The sequence below is a fragment of the Chiloscyllium punctatum genome, chromosome 42 (genome assembly GCF_047496795.1).
Source record: "Chiloscyllium punctatum isolate Juve2018m chromosome 42, sChiPun1.3, whole genome shotgun sequence".
Classification (NCBI taxonomy): Eukaryota; Metazoa; Chordata; class Chondrichthyes; order Orectolobiformes; family Hemiscylliidae; genus Chiloscyllium; species Chiloscyllium punctatum.
Window position 1 is genome coordinate 9,380,422 of NC_092780.1, and position 15,631 is coordinate 9,396,052.

The window sequence follows — 15,631 nt, forward strand, 5'->3', positions numbered from 1 at the left end:
CTGAGTGATGGACGGAAGATATTGCGCAGATGCACTCATAGAGTGCATCCGCGCTGACCGTATGTACGTGCAACGCTTTCATGCTCTCGTTTCGGGGCTGCAGTGCATGTTTTGCAACATCTCACGATGCAACACGGATCTTCGTGTCTTTGAGGTGTTCTTCAAAGAAGGAACCTTGCTGTGGTAGCAAAACACCCCTCCTTCAGTGTTTCCTGTGCAGGATGGGCAACGGCAGGTACTTGAAAAGCCGCTCCAGTGCAGGGAAGTTGCTTGTATAAAGGGGGCATCCAGATTTGAACTGGGGACCTCTGGATCTGCAGTCAAATGCTCTACCACTGAGCTATACTCCCACGGGAAAACGGCGGTGCATGTTTACACTTTCCACATACTACAATGACAATTGTCTAAAACAACTGTCTTGTCTGCGCCTTTCATCAGTTTACGTGCAGCACAGATATTTTGTATGTGGAACCTAACTCCAAAATGACTGTCTGACTTCAATGGCATTTGCATCGGAAATGGAAATGGCTGAGTGGTAGAGTTCAGATGGACGGAAGATATTGCGCAGATGCACTCATAGAGTGCATCCGCGCTGACCGTATGCACGTGCAACGCTTTCATGCTCTCGTTTCTGCGATGCAGTGCATGTTTTGCAACATCTCACGATGCAACACGGATCTTCGTGTCTTTGAGGTGTTCATCGTAGAAGGAACCTTGCTGTGGTAGCAAAACACCCCTCCTTCAGTGTTTCCTGTGCAGGAGGGGCAACGGCAGTTACTTGAAAAGCCGCTCCAGTGTCGGGAAGTTGCTTGGAAAAGGGGGCACTCAGATGTGAACTGGGGACCTCTTGATCTGCAGTCAAAGGCTCTACCACTGAGCTATACCCCCACCAGGGAACTGCGGTGCATGTTTACACTTTCCACATACTACAGTGACAATCGTCTAAAACAACTCTGTTGTCTGTGCCTTTCAACAGTTTACGTGCAGCACATATGTTTTGTATGTGGAACCTAACTCCAAAATGACTGTCTGACTTCAATGGCATTTGCATCAGAAATGGAAATGGCTGAGTGATGGACGGAAGATATCGCGCAGATGCACTCATAGAGTGCATCCGCGCTGACCGTATGTACGTGCAACGCTTTCATGCTCTCGTTTCGGGGCTGCAGTGCATGTTTTGCAACATCTCACGATGCAACACGGATCTTCGTGTCTTTGAGGTGTTCTTCAAAGAAGGAACCTTGCTGTGGTAGCAAAACACCCCTCCTTCAGTGTTTCCTGTGCAGGATGGGCAATGGCAGTTACTTGAAAAGCCGCTCCAGTGCCGGGAAGTTGCTTGTATAAAGGGGGCACCCAGATTTGAACTGGGGACCTCTTGATCTGCAGTAAAATGCTCTACCACTGAGCTATAACCCCAACAGAAAACTGCGGTGCATGTTTACACTTTCCACATACTACAGTGACAATTGTCTAAAACAACTCTCTTGTCTGCGCCTTTCAACAGTTTACGTGCAGCACAGATGTTTTGTATGTGGAACCTAACTCCAAAATGACTGTCTGACTTCAATGGCATTTGCATCGGAAATGGAAATGGCTGAGTGGTAGAGTCCAGATGGACGGAAGATATTGCTCCGATGACCTCGGCGCTGACCGTATGCACGTGCAATGCTTTCATGCTCTCGTTTCGGCGCTGCAGTGCATGTTTTGCAACATCTCACGATGCAACACGGATCTTCGTGTCTTTGAGGTGTTCATCAAAGAAGGAACCTTGCTGTGGTAGCAAAACACCCCTCCTTCAGTGTTTCCTGTGCAGGATGGGCAACGGCAGTTACTTGAAAAGCCGCTCCAGTGCAGGGAAGTTGCTGGTATAAAGGGGGCACCCAGATTTGAACTGGGGACCTCTGGATCTGCAGTCAAATGCTCTACCACTGAGCTATACTCCCACGAGAAAAGGGCGGTGCATGTTTACACTTTCCACATACTACAATGACAATTGTCTAAAACAACTGTCTTGTCTGCGCCTTTCATCAGTTTACGTGCAGCACAGATGTTTTGTATGTGGAACCTAACTCCAAAATGACTGTCTGACTTCAATGGCATTTGCATCGGAAATGGAAATGGCTGAGTGGTAGCGTTCAGATGGACGGAAGATATTGCGCAGATGCACTCATAGAGTGCATCCGCGCTGACCGTATGCACGTGCAACGCTTTCATGCTCTCGTTTCTGCGCTGCAGTGCATGTTTTGCAACATCTCACGATGCAACACGGATCTTCGTGTCTTTGAGGTGTTCATCGTAGAAGGAACCTTGCTGTGGTAGCAAAACACCCCTCCTTCAGTGTTTCCTGTGCAGGAGGGGCAACGGCAGTTACTTGAAAAGCCGCTCCAGTGCCGGGAAGTTACTTGTATAAAGGGGGCACCCAGATTTGAACTGGGGACCTCTTGATCTGCAGTCAAATGCTCTACCACTGAGCTATACCCCCAGCGGAAAACTGCGGTGCATGTTTACACTTTCCACATATTACAGTGACAATTGTCTAAAACAACTCTCTTGTCTGCGCCTTTCAACAGTTTACGTGCAGTACAGATGTTTTGTATGTGGAACCTAACTCCAAAATGACTGTCTGACTTCAATGGCATTTGCATCGGAAATGGAAATGGCTGAGTGATGGACGGAAGATATTGCGCAGATGCACTCATCGAGTGCATCCGCGCTGACCGTATGCACGTGCAACGCTTTCATGCTCTCGTTTCGGGGCTGCAGTGCATGTTTTGCAACATCTCACGATGCAACACGGATCTTTGTGTCTTTGAGGTGTTCATCATAGAAGGAACCTTGCTGTGGTAGCAAAACACCCCTCCTTCAGTGTTTCCTGTGCAGGATGGGCAACGGCAGTTACTTGAAAAGCCGCTCCAGTGCCGGGAAGTTGCTTGTATAAAGGGGGCACCCAGATTTGAACTGGGGACCTCTTGATCTGCAGTAAAATGCTCTACCACTGAGCTATAACCCCAACAGAAAACTGCGGTGCATGTTTACACTTTCCACATACTACAGTGACAATTGTCTAAAACAAGTCTCTTGTCTGCGCCTTTCAACAGTTTACGTGCAGCACAGATGTTTTGTATGTGGAACCTAACTCCAAAATGACTGTCTGACTTCAATGGCATTTGCATCGGAAATGGAAATGGCTGAGTGGTAGAGTTCAGATGGACGGAAGATATTGCGCAGATGCACTCATAGAGTGCATCCGCGCTGACCGTATGCACGTGCAACGCTTTCATGCTCTCGTTTCTGCGCTGCAGTGCATGTTTTGCAACATCTCACGATGCAACACGGATCTTCGTGTCTTTGAGGTGTTCATCGTAGAAGGAACCTTGCTGTGGTAGCAAAACACCCCTCCTTCAGTGTTTCCTGTGCAGGAGGGGCAACGGCAGTTACTTGAAAAGCCGCTCCAGTGTCGGGAAGTTGCTTGGAAAAGGGGGCACCCAGATTTGAACTGGGGACCTCTTGATCTGCAGTCAAATGCTCTACCACTGAGCTATACCCCCAACGGAAAACTGCGGTGCATGTTTATACTTTCCACACACTACAGTGACAATTGTCGAAAACAACTCTTTTGTCTGTGCCTTTCAACAGTTTACGTGCAGCACAGATGTTTTGTATGTGGAACCTAACTCCAAAATGACTGTCTGACTTCAATGGCATTTGCATCGGAACTGGAAATGGCTGAGTGGTAGAGTTCAGATGGACGGAAGATATTGCGCAGATGCACTCATAGAGTGCATCCGCGCTGACCGTATGTACGTGCAACGCTTTCATGCTCTCGTTTCGGGGCTGCAGTGCATGTTTTGCAACATCTCACGATGCACCACGGATCTTTGAGTCGTTCATCATAGAAGGAACCTTGCTGTGGTAGCAAAACACCCCTCCTTCAGTGTTTCCTGTGCAGGATGGGCAACGGCAGTTACTTGAAAAGCCGCTCCAGTGTCGGGAAGTTGCTTGGAAAAGGGGGCACCCAGATTTGAACTGGGGACCTCTTGATCTGCAGTCAAATGCTCTACCACGGAGCTATACCCCCAACGGAAAACTGCGGTGAATGTTTATACTTTCCACACACTACAGTGACAATTGTCGAAAACAACTCTTTTGTCTGTGCCTTTCAACAGTTTACGTGCAGCACAGATGTTTTGTATGTGGAACCTAACTCCAAAATGACTGTCTGACTTCAATGGCATTTGCATCGGAAATGGAAATGGCTGAGTGATGGACGGAAGATATTGCGCAGATGCACTCATCGAGTGCATCCGCGCTGACCGTATGTACGTGCAACGCTTTCATGCTCTCGTTTCGGGGCTGCAGTGCATGTTTTGCAACATCTCACGATGCAACACGGATCTTTGTGTCTTTGAGGTGTTCATCATAGAAGGAACCTTGCTGTGGTAGCAAAACACCCCTCCTTCAGTGTTTCCTGTGCAGGATGGGCAACGGCAGTTACTTGAAAAGCCGCTCCAGTGCCGGGAAGTTGCTTCTATGAAGGGGGCACCCAGATTTGAACTGGGGACCTCTTGATCTGCAGTAAAATGCTCTACCACTGAGCTATACCCCCAACAGAAAACTGCGGTGCATGTTTACACTTTCCACATACTACAGTGACAATTGTCTAAAACAACTCTCTTGTCTGCGCCTTTCAACAGTTTACGTGCAGCACAGATGTTTTGTATGTGGAACCTAACTCCAAAATGACTGTCTGACTTCAATGGCATTTGCATCGGAAATGGAAATGGCTGAGTGGTAGAGTCCAGATGGACGGAAGATATTGCTCCGATGACCTCGGCGCTGACCGTATGCACGTGCAATGCTTTCATGCTCTCGTTTCGGCGCTGCAGTGCATGTTTTGCAACATCTCACGATGCAACACGGATCTTCGTGTCTTTGAGGTGTTCATCAAAGAAGGAACCTTGCTGTGGTAGCAAAACACCCCTCCTTCAGTGTTTCCTGTGCAGGATGGGCAACGGCAGTTACTTGAAAAGCCGCTCCAGTGCAGGGAAGTTGCTTGTATAAAGGGGGCACCCAGATTTGAACTGGGGACCTCTTGATCTGCAGTCAAATGCTCCACCACTGAGCTATACCCCCAACGGAAAACTGCGGTGCATGTTTATACTTTCCACACACTACAGTGACAATTGTCGAAAACAACTCTTTTGTCTGTGCCTTTCAACAGTTTACGTGCAGCACAGATGTTTTGTATGTGGAACCTAACTCCAAAATGACTGTCTGACTTCAATGGCATTTGCATCGGAAATGGAAATGGCTGAGTGATGGACGGAAGATATTGCGCAGATGCACTCATAGAGTGCATCCGCGCTGACCGTATGTACGTGCAACGCTTTCATGCTCTCGTTTCGGGGCTGCAGTGCATGTTTTGCAACATCTCACGATGCACCACGGATCTTTGAGTCTTTGAGGTGTTCATCATAGAAGGAACCTTGCTGTGGTAGCAAAACACCCCTCCTTCAGTGTTTCCTGTGCAGGATGGGCAACGGCAGTTACTTGAAAAGCCGCTCCAGTGCAGGGAAGTTGCTTGTATAAAGGGGGCACCCAGATTTGAACTGGGGACCTCTTGATCTGCAGTCAAATGCTCCACCACTGAGCTATACCCCCAACAGAAAACTGCGGTGCATGTTTACACTTTCCACATACTACAGTGACAATTGTCTAAAACAACTCTCTTGTCTGCGCCTTTCAACAGTTTACGTGCAGCACAGATGTTTTGTATGTGGAACCTAACTCCAAAATGACTGTCTGACTTCAATGGCATTTGCATCGGAACTGGAAATGGCTGAGTGATGGACGTAAGATATTGCGCAGATGCACTCATCGAGTGCATCCGCGCTGACCGTATGTACGTGCAACGCTTTCATGCTCTCGTTTCGGGGCTGCAGTGCATGTTTTGCAACATCTCACGATGCAACACGGATCTTTGTGTCTTTGAGGTGTTCATCATAGAAGGAACCTTGCTGTGGTAGCAAAACACCCCTCCTTCAGTGTTTCCTGTGCAGGATGGGCAACGGCAGTTACTTGAAAAGCCGCTCCAGTGCCGGGAAGTTGCTTCTATGAAGGGGGCACCCAGATTTGAACTGGGGACCTCTTGATCTGCAGTAAAATGCTCTACCACTGAGCTATACCCCCAACAGAAAACTGCGGTGCATGTTTACACTTTCCACATACTACAGTGACAATTGTCTAAAACAACTCTCTTGTCTGCGCCTTTCAACAGTTTACGTGCAGCACAGATGTTTTGTATGTGGAACCTAACTCCAAAATGACTGTCTGACTTCAATGGCATTTGCATCGGAAATGGAAATGGCTGAGTGGTAGAGTCCAGATGGACGGAAGATATTGCTCCGATGACCTCGGCGCTGACCGTATGCACGTGCAATGCTTTCATGCTCTCGTTTCGGCGCTGCAGTGCATGTTTTGCAACATCTCACGATGCAACACGGATCTTCGTGTCTTTGAGGTGTTCATCAAAGAAGGAACCTTGCTGTGGTAGCAAAACACCCCTCCTTCAGTGTTTCTTGTGCAGGATGGGCAACGGCAGTTACTTGAAAAGCCGCTCCAGTGCAGGGAAGTTGCTTGTATAAAGGGGGCACCCAGATTTGAACTGGGGACCTCTGGATCTGCAGTCAAATGCTCTACCACTGAGCTAGACTCCCACGAGAAAAGGGCGGTGCATGTTTACACTTTCCACATACTACAATGACAATTGTCTAAAACAACTCTCTTGTCTGCGCCTTTCATCAGTTTACGTGCAGCACAGATGTTTTGTATGTGGAACCTAACTCCAAAATGACTGTCTGACTTCAATGGCATTTGCATCGGAAATGGAAATGGCTGAGTGGTAGAGTTCAGATGGACGGAAGATATTGCGCAGATGCACTCATAGAGTGCATCCGCGCTGACCGTATGCACGTGCAACGCTTTCATGCTCTCGTTTCTGCGCTGCAGTGCATGTTTTGCAACATCTCACGATGCACCACGGATCTTTGAGTCTTTGAGGTGTTCATCATAGAAGGAACCTTGCTGTGGTAGCAAAACACCCCTCCTTCAGTGTTTCCTGTGCAGGATGGGCAACGGTAGTTACTTGAAAAGCCGCTCCAGTGCAGGGAAGTTGCTTGTATAAAGGGGGCACCCAGATTTGAACTGGGGACCTCTTGATCTGCAGTCAAATGCTCCACCACTGAGCTATACCCCCAACGGAAAACTGCGGTGCATGTTTATACTTTCCACACACTACAGTGACAATTGTCGAAAACAACTCTTTTGTCTGTGCCTTTCAACAGTTTACGTGCAGCACAGATGTTTTGTATGTGGAACCTAACTCCAAAATGACTGTCTGACTTCAATGGCATTTGCATCGGAAATGGAAATGGCTGAGTGATGGACGGAAGATATTGCGCAGATGCACTCATAGAGTGCATCCGCGCTGACCGTATGCACGTGCAACGCTTTCATGCTCTCGTTTCTGCGCTGCAGTGCATGTTTTGCAACATCTCACGATGCACCACGGATCTTTGAGTCTTTGAGGTGTTCATCATAGAAGGAACCTTGCTGTGGTAGCAAAACACCCCTCCTTCAGTGTTTCCTGTGCAGGATGGGCAACGGCAGTTACTCAAAAAGCCGCTCCAGTGCAGGGAAGTTGCTTGTATAAAGGGGGCACCCAGATTTGAACTGGGGACCTCTTGATCTGCAGTCAAATGCTCCACCACTGAGCTATACCCCCAACAGAAAACTGCGGTGCATGTTTACACTTTCCACATACTACAGTGACAATTGTCTAAAACAACTCTCTTGTCTGCGCCTTTCAACAGTTTACGTGCAGCACAGATGTTTTGTATGTGGAACCTAACTCCAAAATGACTGTCTGACTTCAATGGCATTTGCATCGGAACTGGAAATGGCTGAGTGATGGACGTAAGATATTGCGCAGATGCACTCATCGAGTGCATCCGCGCTGACCGTATGTACGTGCAACGCTTTCATGCTCTCGTTTCGGGGCTGCAGTGCATGTTTTGCAACATCTCACGATGCAACACGGATCTTTGTGTCTTTGAGGTGTTCATCATAGAAGGAACCTTGCTGTGGTAGCAAAACACCCCTCCTTCAGTGTTTCCTGTGCAGGATGGGCAACGGCAGTTACTTGAAAAGCCGCTCCAGTGCCGGGAAGTTGCTTCTATGAAGGGGGCACCCAGATTTGAACTGGGGACCTCTTGATCTGCAGTAAAATGCTCTACCACTGAGCTATACCCCCAACAGAAAACTGCGGTGCATGTTTACACTTTTCACATACTACAGTGACAATTGTCTAAAACAACTCTCTTGTCTGCGCCTTTCAACAGTTTACGTGCAGCACAGATGTTTTGTATGTGGAACCTAACTCCAAAATGACTGTCTGACTTCAATGGCATTTGCATCGGAAATGGAAATGGCTGAGTGGTAGAGTCCAGATGGACGGAAGATATTGCTCCGATGACCTCGGCGCTGACCGTATGCACGTGCAATGCTTTCATGCTCTCGTTTCGGCGCTGCAGTGCATGTTTTGCAACATCTCACGATGCAACACGGATCTTCGTGTCTTTGAGGTGTTCATCAAAGAAGGAACCTTGCTGTGGTAGCAAAACACCCCTCCTTCAGTGTTTCCTGTGCAGGATGGGCAACGGCAGTTACTTGAAAAGCCGCTCCAGTGCAGGGAAGTTGCTTGTATAAAGGGGGCACCCAGATTTGAACTGGGGACCTCTGGATCTGCAGTCAAATGCTCTACCACTGAGCTAGACTCCCACGAGAAAAGGGCGGTGCATGTTTACACTTTCCACATACTACAATGACAATTGTCTAAAACAACTCTCTTGTCTGCGCCTTTCATCAGTTTACGTGCAGCACAGATGTTTTGTATGTGGAACCTAACTCCAAAATGACTGTCTGACTTCAATGGCATTTGCATCGGAAATGGAAATGGCTGAGTGGTAGAGTTCAGATGGACGGAAGATATTGCGCAAATGCACTCATAGAGTGCATCCGCGCTGACCGTATGTACGTGCAACGCTTTCATGCTCTCGTTTCGGGGCTGCAGTGCATGTTTTGCAACATCTCACGATGCACCACGGATCTTTGAGTCTTTGAGGTGTTCATCATAGAAGGAACCTTGCTGTGGTAGCAAAACACCCCTCCTTCAGTGTTTCCTGTGCAGGATGGGCAACGGCAGTTACTTGAAAAGCCGCTCCAGTGCAGGGAAGTTGCTTGTATAAAGGGGGCACCCAGATTTGAACTGGGGACCTCTTGATCTGCAGTAAAATGCTCTACCACTGAGCTATACCCCCAACAGAAAACTGCGGTGCATGTTTACACTTTCCACATACTACAGTGACAATTGTCTAAAACAACTCTCTTGTCTGCGCCTTTCATCAGTTTACGTGCAGCACAGAAGTTTTGTATGTGGAACCTAACTCCAAAATGACTGTCTGACTTCAATGGCATTTGCATCGGAAATGGAAATGGCTGAGTGATGGACGTAAGATATTGCGCAGATGCACTCATCGAGTGCATCCGCGCTGACCGTATGTACGTGCAACGCTTTCATGCTCTCGTTTTGGGGCTGCAGTGCATGTTTTGCAACATCTCACGATGCAACACGGATCTTTGTGTCTTTGAGGTGTTCATCATAGAAGGAACCTTGCTGTGGTAGCAAAACACCCCTCCTTCAGTGTTTCCTGTGCAGGATGGGCAACGGCAGTTACTTGAAAAGCCGCTCCAGTGCCGGGAAGTTGCTTCTATGAAGGGGGCACCCAGATTTGAACTGGGGACCTCTTGATCTGCAGTAAAATGCTCTACCACTGAGCTATACCCCCAACAGAAAACTGCGGTGCATGTTTACACTTTCCACATACTACAGTGACAATTGTCTAAAACAACTCTCTTGTCTGCGCCTTTCAACAGTTTACGTGCAGCACAGATGTTTTGTATGTGGAACCTAACTCCAAAATGACTGTCTGACTTCAATGGCATTTGCATCGGAAATGGAAATGGCTGAGTGGTAGAGTCCAGATGGACGGAAGATATTGCTCCGATGACCTCGGCGCTGACCGTATGCACGTGCAATGCTTTCATGCTCTCGTTTCGGCGCTGCAGTGCATGTTTTGCAACATCTCACGATGCAACACGGATCTTCGTGTCTTTGAGGTGTTCATCAAAGAAGGAACCTTGCTGTGGTAGCAAAACACCCCTCCTTCAGTGTTTCCTGTGCAGGATGGGCAACGGCAGTTACTTGAAAAGCCGCTCCAGTGCAGGGAAGTTGCTTGTATAAAGGGGGCACCCAGATTTGAACTGGGGACCTCTGGATCTGCAGTCAAATGCTCTACCACTGAGCTAGACTCCCACGAGAAAAGGGCGGTGCATGTTTACACTTTCCACATACTACAATGACAATTGTCTAAAACAACTCTCTTGTCTGCGCCTTTCATCAGTTTACGTGCAGCACAGATGTTTTGTATGTGGAACCTAACTCCAAAATGACTGTCTGACTTCAATGGCATTTGCATCGGAACTGGAAATGGCTGAGTGATGGACGTAAGATATTGCGCAGATGCACTCATCGAGTGCATCCGCGCTGACCGTATGTACGTGCAACGCTTTCATGCTCTCGTTTCGGGGCTGCAGTGCATGTTTTGCAACATCTCACGATGCAACACGGATCTTTGTGTCTTTGAGGTGTTCATCATAGAAGGAACCTTGCTGTGGTAGCAAAACACCCCTCCTTCAGTGTTTCCTGTGCAGGATGGGCAACGGCAGTTACTTGAAAAGCCGCTCCAGTGCCGGGAAGTTGCTTCTATGAAGGGGGCACCCAGATTTGAACTGGGGACCTCTTGATCTGCAGTAAAATGCTCTACCACTGAGCTATACCCCCAACAGAAAACTGCGGTGCATGTTTACACTTTCCACATACTACAGTGACAATTGTCTAAAACAACTCTCTTGTCTGCGCCTTTCAACAGTTTACGTGCAGCACAGATGTTTTGTATGTGGAACCTAACTCCAAAATGACTGTCTGACTTCAATGGCATTTGCATCGGAAATGGAAATGGCTGAGTGGTAGAGTCCAGATGGACGGAAGATATTGCTCCGATGACCTCGGCGCTGACCGTATGCACGTGCAATGCTTTCATGCTCTCGTTTCGGCGCTGCAGTGCATGTTTTGCAACATCTCACGATGCAACACGGATCTTCGTGTCTTTGAGGTGTTCATCAAAGAAGGAACCTTGCTGTGGTAGCAAAACACCCCTCCTTCAGTGTTTCTTGTGCAGGATGGGCAACGGCAGTTACTTGAAAAGCCGCTCCAGTGCAGGGAAGTTGCTTGTATAAAGGGGGCACCCAGATTTGAACTGGGGACCTCTGGATCTGCAGTCAAATGCTCTACCACTGAGCTAGACTCCCACGAGAAAAGGGCGGTGCATGTTTACACTTTCCACATACTACAATGACAATTGTCTAAAACAACTCTCTTGTCTGCGCCTTTCATCAGTTTACGTGCAGCACAGATGTTTTGTATGTGGAACCTAACTCCAAAATGACTGTCTGACTTCAATGGCATTTGCATCGGAAATGGAAATGGCTGAGTGGTAGAGTTCAGATGGACGGAAGATATTGCGCAGATGCACTCATAGAGTGCATCCGCGCTGACCGTATGCACGTGCAACGCTTTCATGCTCTCGTTTCTGCGCTGCAGTGCATGTTTTGCAACATCTCACGATGCACCACGGATCTTTGAGTCTTTGAGGTGTTCATCATAGAAGGAACCTTGCTGTGGTAGCAAAACACCCCTCCTTCAGTGTTTCCTGTGCAGGATGGGCAACGGTAGTTACTTGAAAAGCCGCTCCAGTGCAGGGAAGTTGCTTGTATAAAGGGGGCACCCAGATTTGAACTGGGGACCTCTTGATCTGCAGTCAAATGCTCCACCACTGAGCTATACCCCCAACGGAAAACTGCGGTGCATGTTTATACTTTCCACACACTACAGTGACAATTGTCGAAAACAACTCTTTTGTCTGTGCCTTTCAACAGTTTACGTGCAGCACAGATGTTTTGTATGTGGAACCTAACTCCAAAATGACTGTCTGACTTCAATGGCATTTGCATCGGAAATGGAAATGGCTGAGTGATGGACGGAAGATATTGCGCAGATGCACTCATAGAGTGCATCCACGCTGACCGTATGCACGTGCAACGCTTTCATGCTCTCGTTTCTGCGCTGCAGTGCATGTTTTGCAACATCTCACGATGCACCACGGATCTTTGAGTCTTTGAGGTGTTCATCATAGAAGGAACCTTGCTGTGGTAGCAAAACACCCCTCCTTCAGTGTTTCCTGTGCAGGATGGGCAACGGCAGTTACTTGAAAAGCCGCTCCAGTGCAGGGAAGTTGCTTGTATAAAGGGGGCACCCAGATTTGAACTGGGGACCTCTTGATCTGCAGTCAAATGCTCCACCACTGAGCTATACCCCCAACAGAAAACTGCGGTGCATGTTTACACTTTCCACATACTACAGTGACAATTGTCTAAAACAACTCTCTTGTCTGCGCCTTTCAACAGTTTACGTGCAGCACAGATGTTTTGTATGTGGAACCTAACTCCAAAATGACTGTCTGACTTCAATGGCATTTGCATCGGAAATGGAAATGGCTGAGTGGTAGAGTCCAGATGGACGGAAGATATTGCTCCGATGACCTCGGCGCTGACCGTATGCACGTGCAATGCTTTCATGCTCTCGTTTCGGCGCTGCAGTGCATGTTTTGCAACATCTCACGATGCAACACGGATCTTCGTGTCTTTGAGGTGTTCATCAAAGAAGGAACCTTGCTGTGGTAGCAAAACACCCCTCCTTCAGTGTTTCCTGTGCAGGATGGGCAACGGCAGTTACTTGAAAAGCCGCTCCAGTGCAGGGAAGTTGCTTGTATAAAGGGGGCACCCAGATTTGAACTGGGGACCTCTGGATCTGCAGTCAAATGCTCTACCACTGAGCTAGACTCCCACGAGAAAAGGGCGGTGCATGTTTACACTTTCCACATACTACAATGACAATTGTCTAAAACAACTCTCTTGTCTGCGCCTTTCATCAGTTTACGTGCAGCACAGATGTTTTGTATGTGGAACCTAACTCCAAAATGACTGTCTGACTTCAATGGCATTTGCATCGGAAATGGAAATGGCTGAGTGGTAGAGTTCAGATGGACGGAAGATATTGCGCAAATGCACTCATAGAGTGCATCCGCGCTGACCGTATGTACGTGCAACGCTTTCATGCTCTCGTTTCGGGGCTGCAGTGCATGTTTTGCAACATCTCACGATGCACCACGGATCTTTGAGTCTTTGAGGTGTTCATCATAGAAGGAACCTTGCTGTGGTAGCAAAACACCCCTCCTTCAGTGTTTCCTGTGCAGGATGGGCAACGGCAGTTACTTGAAAAGCCGCTCCAGTGCAGGGAAGTTGCTTGTATAAAGGGGGCACCCAGATTTGAACTGGGGACCTCTTGATCTGCAGTAAAATGCTCTACCACTGAGCTATACCCCCAACAGAAAACTGCGGTGCATGTTTACACTTTCCACATACTACAGTGACAATTGTCTAAAACAACTCTCTTGTCTGCGCCTTTCAACAGTTTACGTGCAGCACAGATGTTTTGTATGTGGAACCTAACTCCAAAATGACTGTCTGACTTCAATGGCATTTGCATCGGAACTGGAAATGGCTGAGTGATGGACGTAAGATATTGCGCAGATGCACTCATCGAGTGCATCCGCGCTGACCGTATGTACGTGCAACGCTTTCATGCTCTCGTTTCGGGGCTGCAGTGCATGTTTTGCAACATCTCACGATGCAACACGGATCTTTGTGTCTTTGAGGTGTTCATCATAGAAGGAACCTTGCTGTGGTAGCAAAACACCCCTCCTTCAGTGTTTCCTGTGCAGGATGGGCAACGGCAGTTACTTGAAAAGCCGCTCCAGTGCCGGGAAGTTGCTTCTATGAAGGGGGCACCCAGATTTGAACTGGGGACCTCTTGATCTGCAGTAAAATGCTCTACCACTGAGCTATACCCCCAACAGAAAACTGCGGTGCATGTTTACACTTTCCACATACTACAGTGACAATTGTCTAAAACAACTCTCTTGTCTGCGCCTTTCAACAGTTTACGTGCAGCACAGATGTTTTGTATGTGGAACCTAACTCCAAAATGACTGTCTGACTTCAATGGCATTTGCATCGGAAATGGAAATGGCTGAGTGGTAGAGTCCAGATGGACGGAAGATATTGCTCCGATGACCTCGGCGCTGACCGTATGCACGTGCAATGCTTTCATGCTCTCGTTTCGGCGCTGCAGTGCATGTTTTGCAACATCTCACGATGCAACACGGATCTTCGTGTCTTTGAGGTGTTCATCAAAGAAGGAACCTTGCTGTGGTAGCAAAACACCCCTCCTTCAGTGTTTCTTGTGCAGGATGGGCAACGGCAGTTACTTGAAAAGCCGCTCCAGTGCAGGGAAGTTGCTTGTATAAAGGGGGCACCCAGATTTGAACTGGGGACCTCTTGATCTGCAGTCAAATGCTCCACCACTGAGCTATACCCCCAACGGAAAACTGCGGTGCATGTTTATACTTTCCACACACTACAGTGACAATTGTCGAAAACAACTCTTTTGTCTGTGCCTTTCAACAGTTTACGTGCAGCACAGATGTTTTGTATGTGGAACCTAACTCCAAAATGACTGTCTGACTTCAATGGCATTTGCATCGGAAATGGAAATGGCTGAGTGATGGACGGAAGATATTGCGCAGATGCACTCATAGAGTGCATCCGCGCTGACCGTATGTACGTGCAACGCTTTCATGCTCTCGTTTCGGGGCTGCAGTGCATGTTTTGCAACATCTCACGATGCACCACGGATCTTTGAGTCTTTGAGGTGTTCATCATAGAAGGAACCTTGCTGTGGTAGCAAAACACCCCTCCTTCAGTGTTTCCTGTGCAGGATGGGCAACGGCAGTTACTTGAAAAGCCGCTCCAGTGCAGGGAAGTTGCTTGTATAAAGGGGGCACCCAGATTTGAACTGGGGACCTCTTGATCTGCAGTCAAATGCTCCACCACTGAGCTATACCCCCAACAGAAAACTGCGGTGCATGTTTACACTTTCCACATACTACAGTGACAATTGTCTAAAACAACTCTCTTGTCTGCGCCTTTCAACAGTTTACGTGCAGCACAGATGTTTTGTATGTGGAACCTAACTCCAAAATGACTGTCTGACTTCAATGGCATTTGCATCGGAACTGGAAATGGCTGAGTGATGGACGTAAGATATTGCGCAGATGCACTCATCGAGTGCATCCGCGCTGACCGTATGTACGTGCAACGCTTTCATGCTCTCGTTTCGGGGCTGCAGTGCATGTTTTGCAACATCTCACGATGCAACACGGATCTTTGTGTCTTTGAGGTGTTCATCATAGAAGGAACCTTGCTGTGGTAGCAAAACACCCCTCCTTCAGTGTTTCCTGTGCAGGATGGGCAACGGCAGTTACTTGAAAAGCCG

At 48.0% G+C, this 15,631-nt stretch overlaps 10 non-coding genes across 10 annotated transcripts; all 10 read right to left on the reverse strand.

Annotated features, from left to right (window-relative positions):
- Positions 1–2,410: 2,410 nt before the first annotated feature.
- On the reverse strand, positions 2,411–2,482 carry trnac-gca (transfer RNA cysteine (anticodon GCA)). Its single transcript has one exon. It is a non-coding gene; the product is annotated as a tRNA-Cys (tRNA).
- A 994-nt stretch (positions 2,483–3,476) lies between these two features.
- Positions 3,477–3,548, reverse strand: trnac-gca (transfer RNA cysteine (anticodon GCA)). Its single transcript has one exon. It is a non-coding gene; the product is annotated as a tRNA-Cys (tRNA).
- A 1,513-nt stretch (positions 3,549–5,061) lies between these two features.
- trnac-gca (transfer RNA cysteine (anticodon GCA)) lies at positions 5,062–5,133 on the reverse strand. The gene has a single exon. It is a non-coding gene; the product is annotated as a tRNA-Cys (tRNA).
- Positions 5,134–5,589: 456 nt separating this feature from the next.
- On the reverse strand, positions 5,590–5,661 carry trnac-gca (transfer RNA cysteine (anticodon GCA)). Its single transcript has one exon. It is a non-coding gene; the product is annotated as a tRNA-Cys (tRNA).
- A 1,522-nt stretch (positions 5,662–7,183) lies between these two features.
- On the reverse strand, positions 7,184–7,255 carry trnac-gca (transfer RNA cysteine (anticodon GCA)). Its single transcript has one exon. It is a non-coding gene; the product is annotated as a tRNA-Cys (tRNA).
- Positions 7,256–7,711: 456 nt separating this feature from the next.
- trnac-gca (transfer RNA cysteine (anticodon GCA)) lies at positions 7,712–7,783 on the reverse strand. Its single transcript has one exon. It is a non-coding gene; the product is annotated as a tRNA-Cys (tRNA).
- Positions 7,784–11,954: 4,171 nt separating this feature from the next.
- trnac-gca (transfer RNA cysteine (anticodon GCA)) lies at positions 11,955–12,026 on the reverse strand. The gene has a single exon. It is a non-coding gene; the product is annotated as a tRNA-Cys (tRNA).
- A 456-nt stretch (positions 12,027–12,482) lies between these two features.
- trnac-gca (transfer RNA cysteine (anticodon GCA)) lies at positions 12,483–12,554 on the reverse strand. Its single transcript has one exon. It is a non-coding gene; the product is annotated as a tRNA-Cys (tRNA).
- A 2,049-nt stretch (positions 12,555–14,603) lies between these two features.
- Positions 14,604–14,675, reverse strand: trnac-gca (transfer RNA cysteine (anticodon GCA)). The gene has a single exon. It is a non-coding gene; the product is annotated as a tRNA-Cys (tRNA).
- A 456-nt stretch (positions 14,676–15,131) lies between these two features.
- trnac-gca (transfer RNA cysteine (anticodon GCA)) lies at positions 15,132–15,203 on the reverse strand. The gene has a single exon. It is a non-coding gene; the product is annotated as a tRNA-Cys (tRNA).
- Between the last annotated feature and the right edge of the window lie 428 nt (positions 15,204–15,631).